This window comes from Rhinolophus sinicus, linkage group LG17, assembly GCF_036562045.2.
Source record: "Rhinolophus sinicus isolate RSC01 linkage group LG17, ASM3656204v1, whole genome shotgun sequence".
NCBI lineage: Eukaryota > Metazoa > Chordata > Mammalia > Chiroptera > Rhinolophidae > Rhinolophus > Rhinolophus sinicus.
Window position 1 is genome coordinate 18,849,701 of NC_133766.1, and position 14,830 is coordinate 18,864,530.

Below are 14,830 nucleotides of genomic sequence, written 5' to 3' on the forward strand. Positions count from 1 at the left end.
TATAGTAAACCCTTCAGCAGCCAATAAAAATACTCAAATAATAAATAATAAGAAAAATTTAAAAATTATTAAAAAATTAAAATGCTACATTGTAAGTACCTCACGTGCAAAAGAAAGCAGTAAAGAAGGAACAGAGAAAAAAAAAGATTTGAGGTACACAGAAAAATAAAATTGCAGACATAATCCGAATCATTATCAATAATATTTAACATTAATAGATTAAATAACCCTATCAAAATGTAGAGCTTGTCAGACTGGATTTAAAAACTATGCTCCAACTATATGCTCTTTACAGGAGACACACTTTAGAATAAAAGATACAAGGGTGGCCGGATGGCTCAGTTGGTTAGAGCGTGAGCTCTGAACAACAGGGTTGCTGGTTCGAGTCCCACATGGGCCAGTGAGCTGCACCCTTCACAACTAGATTGAAGATAACAAGCTGTCGCTGAGCTTCTGGAGGGGTGGTGGGATAGCTCAGTTGGTTAGAGAGCAAGCTCTTGACAGCAAGGCCGCCAGTTCAATTCCCCCATGGGATGGTGGGTTGCGCCCCCTGCAACTAAAGATTGAAAACAGCGACTGGACTTGGAGCTGGGCTGTGCCCTCCACAACTAGATTGAAAATAACAACAATGACTTGACTTGGACCTGATGGGTCCTGGAAAAACACACCATTCCCCAATAAAAATTTTTTAAAATAGGATACCAATAGACTACAATAAAAAGTTAGAAAAATATATATTTTGCCAAACCAACCACAAGAAAGTAGGAGTAGCCATACCGATATCAGAAATGTAAACTCCAAAACCGAAAAAAAAAGTTACTAGAGATGAAGAGGGACATTTAAAAATAATAAAAGGCTAAATCCAGCAGAAAGATATAACAACGTTAAACATATACGTACTTAATGACAGAGCACTGAAGTACATGAAGCAAAAACTGACAGAATCAAGCAATTTCACTTTTGGTATATACTCAAAAGAATTGAAAGCAAAGACTCAAACAGGTACCTGTACACAGATGTTCTTAGCAGCATTGTTCACAACAGCCAAAAGGTAGAAGAAACCCAAGTGTCCACTAACAGATGAATGGATAAACAAAATGTGGTATATACACACAATGGAATATTATTCAGTCATAAAAAGAAATGAAGTTCTGATATGTCGTACAACATGGAAGAACCTCAAAGACATTACGTTAGGTAAAATAAGCCAGATACACAAAGACTAATATTGTATGATTCCATTTATATGAGGTTCTACTTCTATGGGATAAATTTTTTGCTATGTACATTTTACCACAATAATAACATTGCATTTTAAAAATTTCTCTAGAATGAGAGTTAAAAATGCAGCTTTCCAGTAACTGAAAATAATGGCTAGGGAAGATATGTTGGTGTTGGTAACTAGCCTTTAAAGAGAATTTATAAGGAAAGAAAAGAGGGTTTAGTACAGAGTAACTCAAGAGATTAGTTTACCTCAATTAAGTTGATTTAAAAAAAAAAATACTAACCCCTCCTCCCCCCAAAAATAAAGACACACAGAAGAAGATCAGAAGGATGGACACTGCTCGTGTAGGGAGACCTAAGAGTGTTTAAGAATACAAGGAAGTTAACCATGGAAATAATTAAATGGATAAGTGATTGCTAATAAACGATCCTAGCTGACTGAGGCCAAATGGAGAATGTAGCAAAGGCAAAGGTGTGTTATTTGACCTTTAAAATACAGAGATGATAGGTAAAAATAAAAAATATTTTGAAATGAAAGAAGTGGCATTGAAAAACTTCACACTGATAATTAAAATCAGTGTTAATAAGAAATCAAGAAACATACTCGATATAAGGTCAAAGTGATCCCAATCAAAATAGCATGAGAATTACTCTTAAGTTCATCTGGAAGAATTAATGTACAAGATTAACCAGAAAGAAAACTGTCAAAAAATAATACGTTGTTATAGTATATCATTAGACAGTGTCCTAGAGGATGTAATTGAAACAGAATAATGTTCAGAAATAAACAAAAGTCCAAAAAGAAAATTAGTGTATGATAAAAATAGTACTTCAGGTCAGTGGTTTAAGTATTACATTTTTAGGTAAGTAACTGTGATAAATGGCAAGTAATTTGGAAAAGAAGCAGCTAGATCTCTACTTCAGTCCTTGCATCAAAATATTTCCCAGCTGTAAAAAATAAAACCATAAAAATACTAGAAGAAAACATGAAAAGAATTTCCAGACCTTAAAATATGAGTGGTCTTTCTAAACATAACATAAAATCCAGAAGCCATAAATGAAAAGACTGAAAAATCGTAACATATTAAAATTCTGGGTTGGAAAATCACTATCAATAATATAAAAATCCAACTACAAAAATATTTGTTAATACACAACAAAGAGCATCATAAGCTCTTATGAATCAATATGAAAAATAATATCAATGCAAAAGAAAAATGGGTCAAATTTACCAACAGGCACAAACATATACATACACACATCATACACAAGCACAAAAACATTAGAAACCAAAACATTAAATACCAAAGTCTAGAACTAGCAATTCTTTTCACAATTAAAGAGCTACTATAGTTTAGATGAAAATGGTATTTAGAAACATAAAATAAAATATAGGTGTCAAAGATATGGACTGTGCTTCAAATTGACTTATTTCCCCACTTCCAGGGGAGTCCACAATGTGATGAGACTAAAACTTCAAATTTCATTTGTAAACTGCAATGTTTAGTTGTAGCCACTTGGAATTCTAGAATTCAAAATGGACATGCTGATGGCAGAGTACTATAACTAGTAACAAAAAGCTTCCTGCCTATTTATTTTAAAAAAATATATTAGAAACAGCATGCCTGAACAATCACCTCATAATCTGTGAAAGGTAATCCTATTCCCTTGCACATTACTGTAGTTTTGTTTTCTACTGTCAAAAGTTCAACAAATTACAAATAAAATCACTGACCTAGTACACTTATCAGATAACCTCTTTTATATTTGGAAAATACAAAATAAGTTATTATATTGGCAGTCAACTATTTGCAAAGATCATTCCTGCACAGTTTTACACTGTAAAAATCAAATTTCCAAATATGCACTTGGTTATTAGTTCTATTTTTAACCTGCCACTCATATACTGTCATGTACTTAAAATTCTGAACATGTTTACATTATCCATCCAGCAGGCTAATGCAACTGCACACCAGACAGTCATGCATAATTCAAATCAATATCCTGAGGCTTGCAACTCTAAGTCAAAGCTGCCTTTAAAAAAGCTAGGGTGTGACTTTAACATGAATAAAGTATATCTAATTTTTCTTTTTATGTGACAAATTGATACTTTCTGCAATGAAATGCCAAAAATGCAAAGCCACCATGTAATAGATCTTTACACTATTGAAAAAAAGAGATAATTGAAAAAATAAATAAGGCAACTACAGTAGTCTTAGAAAATTAATTGTAAATAGTGAAAGAGATAAAGCTGAACAACATTCAAACAGCAACACTCACAATGTAACAATAGATTTTATGAAGTTTTGCCAACAACCACAATGTATATAAAATTACAAAATCAAGGATATACGTTATACTGTAAATTCGGGGGTACATTTTACACTTAAATTCAAATTATAGTTTTAGTATCAGTACAGCTAGTTTCATTTATATTTCTTAAATAAAAACTCCTTTACTAAAGTTCTCTAACTAGTGATACGTCTAGAAATGGCATAGGTCTAGAAAAGTCTATCAAATTTAAATTGAAGTTTATTGGCTAAGTATGTCAAGATATAGCCCTGAATATCTACTGTACCAGATTCTACTCTCTCTCACCATCACAGTGGATATTTGCTTTTTAAAAAACAAGAAAAGAAAGATAACTCGGTCCATAATTAGGTCTATTTTTGAGGCTACTGAAAACATAAATATTTACCAATAACTTGAAATGTGACACATAATTGATTAGCTTCTGGATTAAAATTCTCATAAGCAAGAATAAATGTGTATATTTTGATAATTTTTCCTCTCAGAAGCTTCAAGTTTGACTCGTTATTTGAAGAAACCCTCCAGATATGAACGACATCATTGCTCGGGCAACTCAACTCAATTATGAAAATTTCATCTTAGTCCTATTCAATATTACAGACATACCAAACATAATATCCTCCACAATGACAGTCCATTAATGTCAAGGTGCAGTAATATGAAGGATGAATTAATGGGATAGCGAGAAAAGATTCAATGGTATCTGAGATAATGAAAAAAAAGATTAAATGGCAGGCCTTTGGGAAATACGGTAAAGGCATGAAAGTCCTTTCAATGAAGAGAGACAATCTAGTTCAGGTACATAGAATGTATCTTTTCAGTTTTCTTGTAGAATTGGAAAATTTAAACCAAAGTTCAAATGAAAGTGTGATAAATCAAAGATGTCTTCATTGATTAAGACCTGAATTTAATTAGGACCTTATAGATAACACTGTTAGCTACATCTGTCCAAGAACTACTATGCAAGAAAGTAGAATAAAAAAAGTTTTGTAGCACTTCAACCACAATTGATGCTGGAGAAACTGATACACAGAAATTCAAAATTACAATAGCAATCGCTAATGAATAAACTACCCTAAAAACAGAAATTCAATCTTACCTACCAGTAATAGTAACATGAACAATGGGCTGAATCTTTTCCCCTTTCTTTAGAGGATATCTCCCTTTAAATTTCCATTATTTCTTGCCCACAATTACAACCAAGTGATATTTTTAATGCTTTCCAAAGATACATTATTAGCTCAGAGGGTTTTTTTCCCATTTATTTTCATGCCTATCTTGGAGAATATTTGTAGTACAGCAACGGAGTTCGAAAAGCAGAGTATCTTCATAGTCATTTTGACAGAGACTAATGATAAGTTTTAGAAAAGTAGCCAATAAAAAAGTACAAAAAAAAAATAACTACAAGAATGATTACAGACTATAAAATGTATACATAATTTATTTTTCATAACAAACTTTACATATGATACTGGAAATTATGAAGGCAATAAAATGAAATTTTAACAGTTCTACTTAGGAACAGGGGACTTCAGAATATGAGAACTAGAAGGAACATTATTAACTCATATTGCCCAAACCTATCATGTCTGCAAAAGGAAGCACAGAGAGCCTGTGACATGCCCAAAATAAGTTTATAGGAAGGGTAAAATCAGAAGCTATGTTTGTCACTTATAGGACTGCTGAGTACTGACCTGTACAACCATACGTGGTGGCTTGAACCATTTATCTTAAGTTTAAGCAAAAAAATAAAGAAATTTTGTATAAAGTTTTAAAGGTAATACAGATATAGCTGAAGCCAAAGCTAGACTACAGCTGAAATGCAGCTCATAGATGGATTAGACGACACCCTTATCCCACAACTTTCCACCTCCCACTGCACGCTCCATTTCTCCACGCTCCACCCTCTGTGGACCTACCTGTACCCACTGATTTATATACAGAGGTGAGAATCCTCCTGGGAAAACATCTTAAACTAAGACTACATGTAAACATGTCTGGCATATTGGAGGGTGAAGTGAATGAGACAATCCAAATTTCTGAAAGGAATAAAGAGACTCTGACAGTCACAATGAGGGAAGGAGGTATATGTCAGAAAACCATTCTAGCTATAAGGGCGTGAAGTCAGAGACGAGTAGAGCCCCTCAGACAAGGTAATGGCTAGTAAATGAACCCATCCTGTCAAACAATGGGTTGTGTATTCACACTCTGGGCAGAAAACATGCTGCTCATGAAGTGAAAGAACGGCCCCTTTAAACTCTGTTAACACTTTGGAGTCCACAACTCTGATAGAGGATTCACCAAACTAAGCATTGCACATGAGAAGAATTCTTTTTCTTACTTGCAAAAGAATGCTAGGGGCAGACAGATAGCTCAGTTGGTTAGAGAGCGGTGCTCTTAACAGCAAGGTTGCCGGTTCGATTCCCACATGGGCCACTGTGAGCTGCACCCTCCACAACTAGACTGAAACAACTACTTGACTTGGAGCTGATGTGTCCTGGAAAAACACACTTAAGTAAATAAAAGCTAAAAAAAACAAAAAAGAGGTTATCTCTGATAATATGTTATAAAAAAAAAAGAATGCTGAGCTGTCATGTCTCAGGGATAACTGAGTGTCATGGTGGCAGAGGCCAACTAGTACAGTTAAGAGCAGTGTTGATCTGTCTTGGGTGGCAGGCTTGGCCAGAGAAGAACAGTTTAGAGCAACAAAGTTTGTCAAAAATCAACACTGAGGAATATAATCAATAATGTTGTAAAGATTTTGTAGCGTGTCAGATAGGCACATGTCTTTTTAGGGAGACCACTTCATGGACAGTGTAGATGCCTGACCACTGCACTGTACACCTGAAGCTGAATAGTATCGTATGTCAACTAAAATTTCATATATATAGTCACGGGATATGGAGTACAGCATAGGGAATCGAGTCAATGGAACTGTAATAGATATATACGATGTCAGAGGGGCAATAGATTCAGGGAGGGGGGTTAGCACTTCGTGAAGGGTGAAATGTCTAACTATTACCTGAAACTAATAAAAATATATACATATATCACCTAGCTTAATCGTGAGTTAAAGAATGGCACCTCTGAAGAGCTCCTTAAAATAGGTGAAAGAATGGGAAATGCAAGATATTGGAGTGTCCTAATGAATGAGTATGCGAAGCTGGCACTATTAAGATTTGAACATTAATGTAAATGTGATCTATTCATGTCCATATAATGGAGAAACTTGGTAATATTTCGGTTACATTTATGTTACCTCATTCAGATCAGCAGAGAATTGATCAATTCTGAACCACCAAATTCATTCCCAAATTACTAAATATTATGTGCTTTATATAACTTTAATGCTGGATTTCATTAATTTCAGATTAACATAGGTGGTTTTTCATGATATACTATATATTTATACTTATTACACATATTTTAAATACACTAAAGCTGAGTCCAATTGATTTTAAATATGCAAACAGTTTTATTAAACAGTCTCAATTCAGTGGAATATAACATGAAGCAGTTACTTTTCAGTCTAATCTCTATCATTTAATTGTATAATATTGAATTTCCCCATACTGCCCTTAATTTGATCTTTGCAGGGCAGAGTTCATACATTCCCACTTTCTGTTAGGAAGGAATCTCAAGCTAGTAGACTTTAAAAAGTCCATTCCCAGGTCTAACTCAAATCTCACTTCCATACCTAAATTTCAGATGTAAACAGAGTTAACAACAGTGCACAGTTCATAGAGCTGTTAAAAGAGTAAATGAATTAACATACAAGCTTAACACAGCACTGGTTACATAGCAAGCACTCTTAAGTACTAGCTTTTATTACTCCTTCCAACCAATGCCAACTAAGCTTTTGCTCACGGAACTTGAGTGGGAGACAAAGGGTGGTCTTCACTGTTCACCCTCCTTCTCGCCCAGCACGCTGGTAACTTAGGTCTGGGGCACTCTCTTCCCCTCGCTCTTCCAACTCGAATGACTACGATGTGCAAGGAAAAGGAATCATCGAAATGGCTAGGACTGCGGTACTAGCTGCCTGCAGGTGGTAGGAAGGTACCCCAAAAGTCACTCTAGGTTTGTTCAGCGCTGCAGCCTCTGCTGATGTGGCGGTCCTTCACAGGTGAAGCACATGCTTCATTTGTTCGGCTTCATCCCAGCTTCCCTGTGGTCAGCGTTCCTGGCTCCCAACCCCCTCACAGCTAGGGCATCTCCTAACTTGCTGGTGGCCTGATGTGCCCATCCGCCATAGCTCCTGCTTCCTCCTCTGCTTTCCATGCTCCTCAGAAACGTCCCCAAGGCCTCCAGGAACTCAAGTGCCCACTGTGAAGTGGGATGGGGAGAAAGGGCTGTTAAAAATACCATCTCCTAACTTGCAAACTACAACACTCTTTTCTTTTTCCTCTGTAGTCTCTGTTTATTTGATTAGGGATGGGTGTGGAGATGTGGGAGACAGAATGATATTCGGGGGTAACAGAACCATTCTGAGCTACCTGCTACCTTGGAATAAATACTTGTGGATGGTCTGGCTCAGGATGGACTGCCAGTGGATGTTAGCTCCAGATTTAGCGGAGGTTGTGGGGGATGTAGTAGTATCACCTCCTCATTCCATCGTTGGTCCCTCGTCACCAATTCCAGAATGACAAATGTCCCAAGAAAAGTCCCATTAGTCATCCTAATTCAGGGATAAACTATCTTCCCCAAACATCACTGTAACCTATTGTACATATAGGTCCTGATGCACAAAGTGAAAAGATCAAAATGCTATGTGAGGACAGACAGGGACAGAAAGTGTATGTATTTGGTATATTCTGAAGGGTGATCCTCTTTACCCCTAAAGAGTCACAAGAAATCTACATATGTGAAGGAGGATTCTGTTGTCAACCTATAGGGAAGCAGGAGTAGAGCCGTCCAACATGAAGGATTTATTATCCCATGCTGTGGGCAAATCAAAATGAATGCAAAATGAGAAAGAGCATAAAGCATGTTAAAGAATCATACTCATGAAGTGAAAATATATAAATCATTAACAAAAGCAGTGCTTCATGATGCGGGAAATAGCTTTTAATGGGGAAAATGAGGTTCATGACTTTGCTTCAATATAAAAAATATTCATTTATTAAATTTGTGCCCAGTGAGCACTATGTAAAAACCAGAAATTCACACTAAAATGAATAAATTATTGTAATGTAACAAAAGAACCCAGAGCAACATAGTGAAGAGCTATAGAAATTCTGAGAACAGCAAGATGAATGTGTGCGAGTGTTAGTAGGAACCTTCACGGCAATAGCTGGTCTTAACTTTGGCTTTGAAATGTAGAGTTAAACAGATAGAAAGAGACACTGATGTTCCACATTAGGGTATAATATCAACAAGGGTACAAAGTCAGGACTGGGCATGATGCCCTTAGGGAACAAGGAAGAGACTGACTAACTGGAGAAGGTGTTAAACCCAGGAGGAGAACAAGGAAAGCTTGTTTTAGGTATTTATACTACTTCACGCTCAGCTGTACCTTCAATCTTCTCATTTCAGCTATCAATACTATTAACTACATGTCTTTCAGCAAAAAGCTTTCTAGTTACAGAAGCCTTTGTTCAAATAAAATCTAACTTCTTTGAACCAATCAAAGAATAGATAAGGAGCTACAGCTCTATTTTCCTCGTTTTTATCTTACTCCAAGAGCAAACCACTACCCACAAGCCACAGGACTCACTCATGGAGCCCAGGTTTAAAACTATGGCGGAATATACTGTGAGTCTCAACTAACTTTCAGTTGCTCCAATTCTCATTGAACTTCATAGCCTATAGATTCCTCTACTCATGGTTTCAGTGTAGGCTCTTGAGAGACATCGGCTCCAGAAGGTTAAATGTTGGAAACATTTAAGTCAGTACAACTTTGTAACACAACATTATCAAGTGTACTTTAAAGAACATAAACTTATGAAAATAAGGGGTTGGGTCTAATTTATATCAATATTTTAAGTGATTTTAAAGTAAGCAAACATTGCCTCTACCTGTATAATTACAGAACTTTTACCAAAATCCAGGTTAGTATTAAGCACAAGAGCACAATACATTTTAAACATAGCATCAGACAACTTATATGGTGTTTCCAAATGTTCTGTAAGAAGGATGACATCCTTGTTTAGAAATGGTTTCTAAAAGGTTTGTCTGAGGTGAAGTGACAGTGGTAAATGGAAACTCAATTTAAATTTTTAAGAGTAACATTCTGATAGGGAAAAAATGAGCTATTTTGCGTTCTTGACTAATAAAATATCAATAAATAGTCAGCTGTTCCTATTTTTTTAAGATAGTTCCAAGTTTATGAACTCTCACTTTTTTTCAACAAATTAGACTCAGAAAAGTTAATTATGTCATATAAATAATACTGATCAAATATAAACATGAATTAAGTTTGCCCACAGTGTGTTCATTTCCTGACTCACGCGACCAAGTTGGACTATGGTGAGAAACAAACCAATTAACTCCATGGCGCTCCAGAAAGGCTCAGGTACTATGTAAGGTAGTAGGTGAGGTGTGTGCTAAAAACAACAAAAGGCAAATGAAAGCCTGCATAATATGCAATTAACAACACCCGCTACTCCAAAATGCATCCTCCATACTAAGCATCCAATTAAGGCACATCAGGCATAGGAAGAAGTGCAGGAGAGGCATCGTACTGACAACAGTGAATTTAGTACAAATCTGTCTGAGGAGTGGTGAGATGCTCAGCTACCTTTTATTTCTCAGTTCCAAGGGCGCTGGCAGTCAAGCATATACCGCATGCCAACCGAAAGGATAATGGAGGATTATTGTGAAAAACAGAATGGCCTCAGAGACGACACTTATAATATAGTTCTGCCCAACGTACATCACTACAAAATTTTATAATACAGGGGAGAAAGAGAACATCCTAAAATTTCGAGATAAAATGAATCATCTGAAAATGACCGAGAACTAAAATGGCACAGGCTTCTTACAGCAACACTGAAATGTGACGACAACAATGTCTTCAAAATTCTAAGGGAAAATGATTTTCAAATTAGGATTCCACACCTAGCCACTAGAATGTTAGAATAAAGATATTTTCATTAAGTGCAGCATTTCAAAAAGCTCACCTCCAATACAACATTTCTCTGGAAGATACATTCCACACCAAAATGAGGAAAGTAAACCAAATAAGACTGTTGATTTTTTTATGTACTTTTATCCACATGAATTACTTTCATAAAAACTAAAAGGTGTTCCGATAATAAGACCAGGGTTAGAAAAATGGTTAATGGCTTTAGGTTTTCATGAGATTGGTACCAGAAGTTGAACATTAGACACTCATTCTACAGACACAATCCACAGAATTGCCTAATGAACTCTAGGAACTGGCAGTTAGCTACTTGACAAGATTCCTACCCTTGCTAAACGAAATCGTAAAAATTTCTTGCCCGGACAGTTAACCTATCTTCTTACTTCTAATTTCTCACATCTCTAATCTGTTATAGACTTTGTAGACTTTTATAGACTTTGTTATCTTCCTAGAAAAAATGTCAGGTCATGTAGCACTCCTATTTAAAAATCTTCTAATGGTTCTTCATGACTGAAAATAAAGTCCAAATTGTCAGCCCAACAGCTAAGTCCTAAATGATCCACACCACGTTAACCTGTCAGTCTCATGTTTTACTTTTCCAGCCACATATGACCACCTACCGCTTCTCAGGCTCAGCATAAAGAAGTGTATTTTCTCTTAAAAAGCTTTTTTTTTTTAATCACAGTATACAGCAGACATGCCAAAAAATACTGTGGCACAAATTAGTGATTCACTGTAGTACAAGAGCAAAGAAGAGTCCTTTACAATATAATCATATCCTCTATGTATGAACATAAAAAGGGAAAAATATTTTTATCTGTATTATATGTATGGATATCAAATTCCCATGTTTTGCTGTAATTTGGCCTTCTCTGATCTATATTTATGTGTAAATAAATGAAAGTAGAAAATTTGTAGTCATGCAACAGTTATTGTAAAAAATGGTAATATTGCAGGGCCGGCCTGGTGGCTCAGGTGGTTGGAGCTCTGTGCTCCTGACTCCGAAGGCTGACGGTTCGATTCCCACATGGGCCAGTGGGCTCTCAACCACAAGGTTGCCAGTTTAACTCCTCGAGTCCTGCAAGGGATGGTGTGCTCCGCCCCTGCAACTAAGATTGAACATGGCACCTTGAGCTGAGCTGCTGCTGAGCTCACGGATGGCTCAGTTGGTTGGAGTGCAGGCTCTCAACCACAAGGTTGCCGGTTTGACTCCTCAACTCCCGCAAGGGATGGTGGGCAGCACCCCCTGCAACTAACAACGGCAACTGGACCTGGAACTGAGCTGTGCCCTCCACAACTAAGACTGAAAGGACAACAACTTGACTTGGAAAAAAGTCCTGGAAGTACATACGGTTCCTCAATAAAGTCCTGTTCCCCTTCCTCAATAAAATCTTTAAAAAAAAAAAGGTAATATTGGAAATCATTAAGAAAATGTAGAGAATCCAGCGGAATGAGCTTGGCATTTAATTACACACTTAAAACTTAAAGATAACACATTATGGATTGAATTTTTTAAAAAGTTAGGAGCCCTAACTATAATGCTTCCTGCTTGTCAACTCTTTATTATTCATTAAATCCCTAAGAATGTCACTGTTCCTGTGTGTAGAGAGCATTTAATATTGAAAATTGGTCACAAACAGTTTACTATGGGGGAGAAAAAAACCCAAGAGCCTAAATATACTAAAAATTCTGTAATTAGAGTTCAAATAAATTGCTCTTAAAGAACAACTTAACAGACAAGAGCTTCAAAAGAATTCAGTAAGTTACTGTTATCAATTTATTTGAAACCAAGATGCTCCTAATGGATTTCAGTTCAGAATACAAGCCAATAAATCTGACTACATATGCATAAAAGGGTCCAGAAGTTTAACATACATAGCAGACAACAAGAAAGTTCAATAATCTGCTAAAAATAATTAAGATATAGTTAGCAATCTCTATTCTATTAAGTATAAACGAAACAAAGTTAACAGATACAAGGCTAGTCTTACAAAGAAATTTGATGTTAATATTCTATAGAAAGTAGTCTGAAAGGTATTTCCTCTACGTATACATAGATTGGTTAAATAAACTATGTACTTATGCAAGAATGTAACCTGCAGATGTAAAAAAGAAAGATCTCTGTGACCTCACATGGACTGATTTCCAAGAACTATTAAGTAACAAAAGGAAGATGAAAAAGAAAAAAATACATATGCTTATACATAGTATACTGCCTTTTATATAACAACAAAGGGGAAATAACAAAATGCATACTTATTTTTGCAAAACAAAACATAAGAAGGATAAACCAGAAACTAATGAAAAGTGTTTATCTACACAAGTAAGTGGGAATGAAGTGGAGGAATAAAAAAGGAAATGCAATTTATCTGAGTTTACCTTCTTACCTAGCTTTTATTTTTAAACTGTTAATGTTTTACATATTCAAAAGTATAATTAAATTGAAAAGATGGAAAACAAACCCAACACAAAATATGAAACAAAAAATATGAACCAAACTGTATTTATACCAAATAGATAACTAACCATAATGAGGAAAACAGGAAGAATTAATCCAGGTAACTTTTGAACACATTACTTATAGACCCTATTAGTGGGATGTATTCCAAGAATAAATGAAATGCAAACAATTCTTGAATTTTATTTAATAGGTTTACTGTTGGAAGTCGTCCTAGCATAGCAATTCCCAAACTATCTTGTGTGCATTGTAGGACTGAGCAAAATAAGTACAAGCATGTTGCTATAGGAACCACAGCTCTTACTCCGGGTGAAAGGAGATATAAACACAGAATGGAGACCAGAGAGGAAGAACCCTGTGGTTCTGGATTCAAATCGGTGGTATCAGAATGAACTCTGTCCACTGAAAGAACCTAGAAGCAATGGCACCCAGTGGTAAGAAGCACATCTAGATCTTGGCTTCTAAATACCATTCCTCACAAAAAGGAACCAGGGCTACTTTAAAAAAATTATTGATCCTTGGGCTGGGCAGGGAAAATACAAGGGGAAAATAGTTTGTGTCAAAAAGTATTTAAAGTAAAGAAGTGTGAAAGATTTGATGAGGACATGTCAAAAAGATACAGGGGGCCGGCCCGGTAGCTCAGGTGGTTAGCGCTCCATGCTCCTAACTCCGAAGGCTGCCGGTTCGATTCCCACATGGGCCAGTGGGCTCTCAACCACAAGGTTGCCAGTTCAATTCGAGTCCCGCAAGGGATGGTGGGCCCCGCCCCCTGCAACTAAGATTGAACATGGCACCTTGAGCTGAGCTGCCGCTGAGCTCCCGAATGGCTCAGTTGGTTAGAGTGCGCCCTCTCAACCACAAGGTTGCTGGTTCGACTCCCACAAGGGATGGTGGGCTGCGCCCCCTGCAACTAAGAATGAAAGGACAACAACTTGAAGCTGAATGGCATCCTCCACAACTAAGATTGAAAGGACAACAACTTGACTTGGAAAAAAGTCCTGGAAGTACATATTGTTCCCCCAATAAAGTCCTGTTCCCCTTCCCCAATAAAATCTTTAAAAAAAACAACAAAAGACATAGGGTCAGCTTGAATAAGCAATCAACAGCCAAATTTGGGGCAATTTGAGCATCCAAATGAATGGATTATTATAACATTGAATACAAAAAGAACCTATGAGTACTAATGCTAAATATATATATACATATACATATATATGTATATGTGTGTGTGTGTGTATATATATATATATATATATATATATATATATATATATATATATATGGTAATAATTGTTTTAGGTAAGACTCATCAATGAATGCTAAAACCACTGGGTATTGTGGAACAGGATATTCACAAAATCTCAGTGTACCACCTCAGAAATTATTACTCATTAGGAAGTAGGGAAAAAAACTTTAAAAGGGAGCAACCTAATGGACACCACACCATTTAAATCGAACAACGTTAGTAGCACCAATAATAGCGACAAACTGAGATCATGTGACCCCTAATGTAACACACTGAGGACACTGTAGTATTTCCATATATTTCTGCAAAAAAATATTAACCTGAAAAAAAAGGCATTTTGTTAATCATATTTTGCATAATGTATAACTTGCATTCCCAATTCTAGACCTATAGTTAACCCACGTTTGCCAACCTATGTTTGTATTTTAAAACGTGTGTAATATTCTCAGGATATTTAATCAGAATCTATTGGAAATATGATCTACATTAAATTCTTTAAATCAGGATATAC

At 36.0% G+C, this 14,830-nt stretch overlaps 1 protein-coding gene across 7 annotated transcripts in view; it reads right to left on the minus strand.

Moving 5' to 3' along the window:
* Positions 1-14,830, minus strand: part of SYT14 (synaptotagmin 14) — a 235,733-nt gene that overhangs the window by 141,675 nt on the left and 79,228 nt on the right. The window lies entirely within an intron of this gene.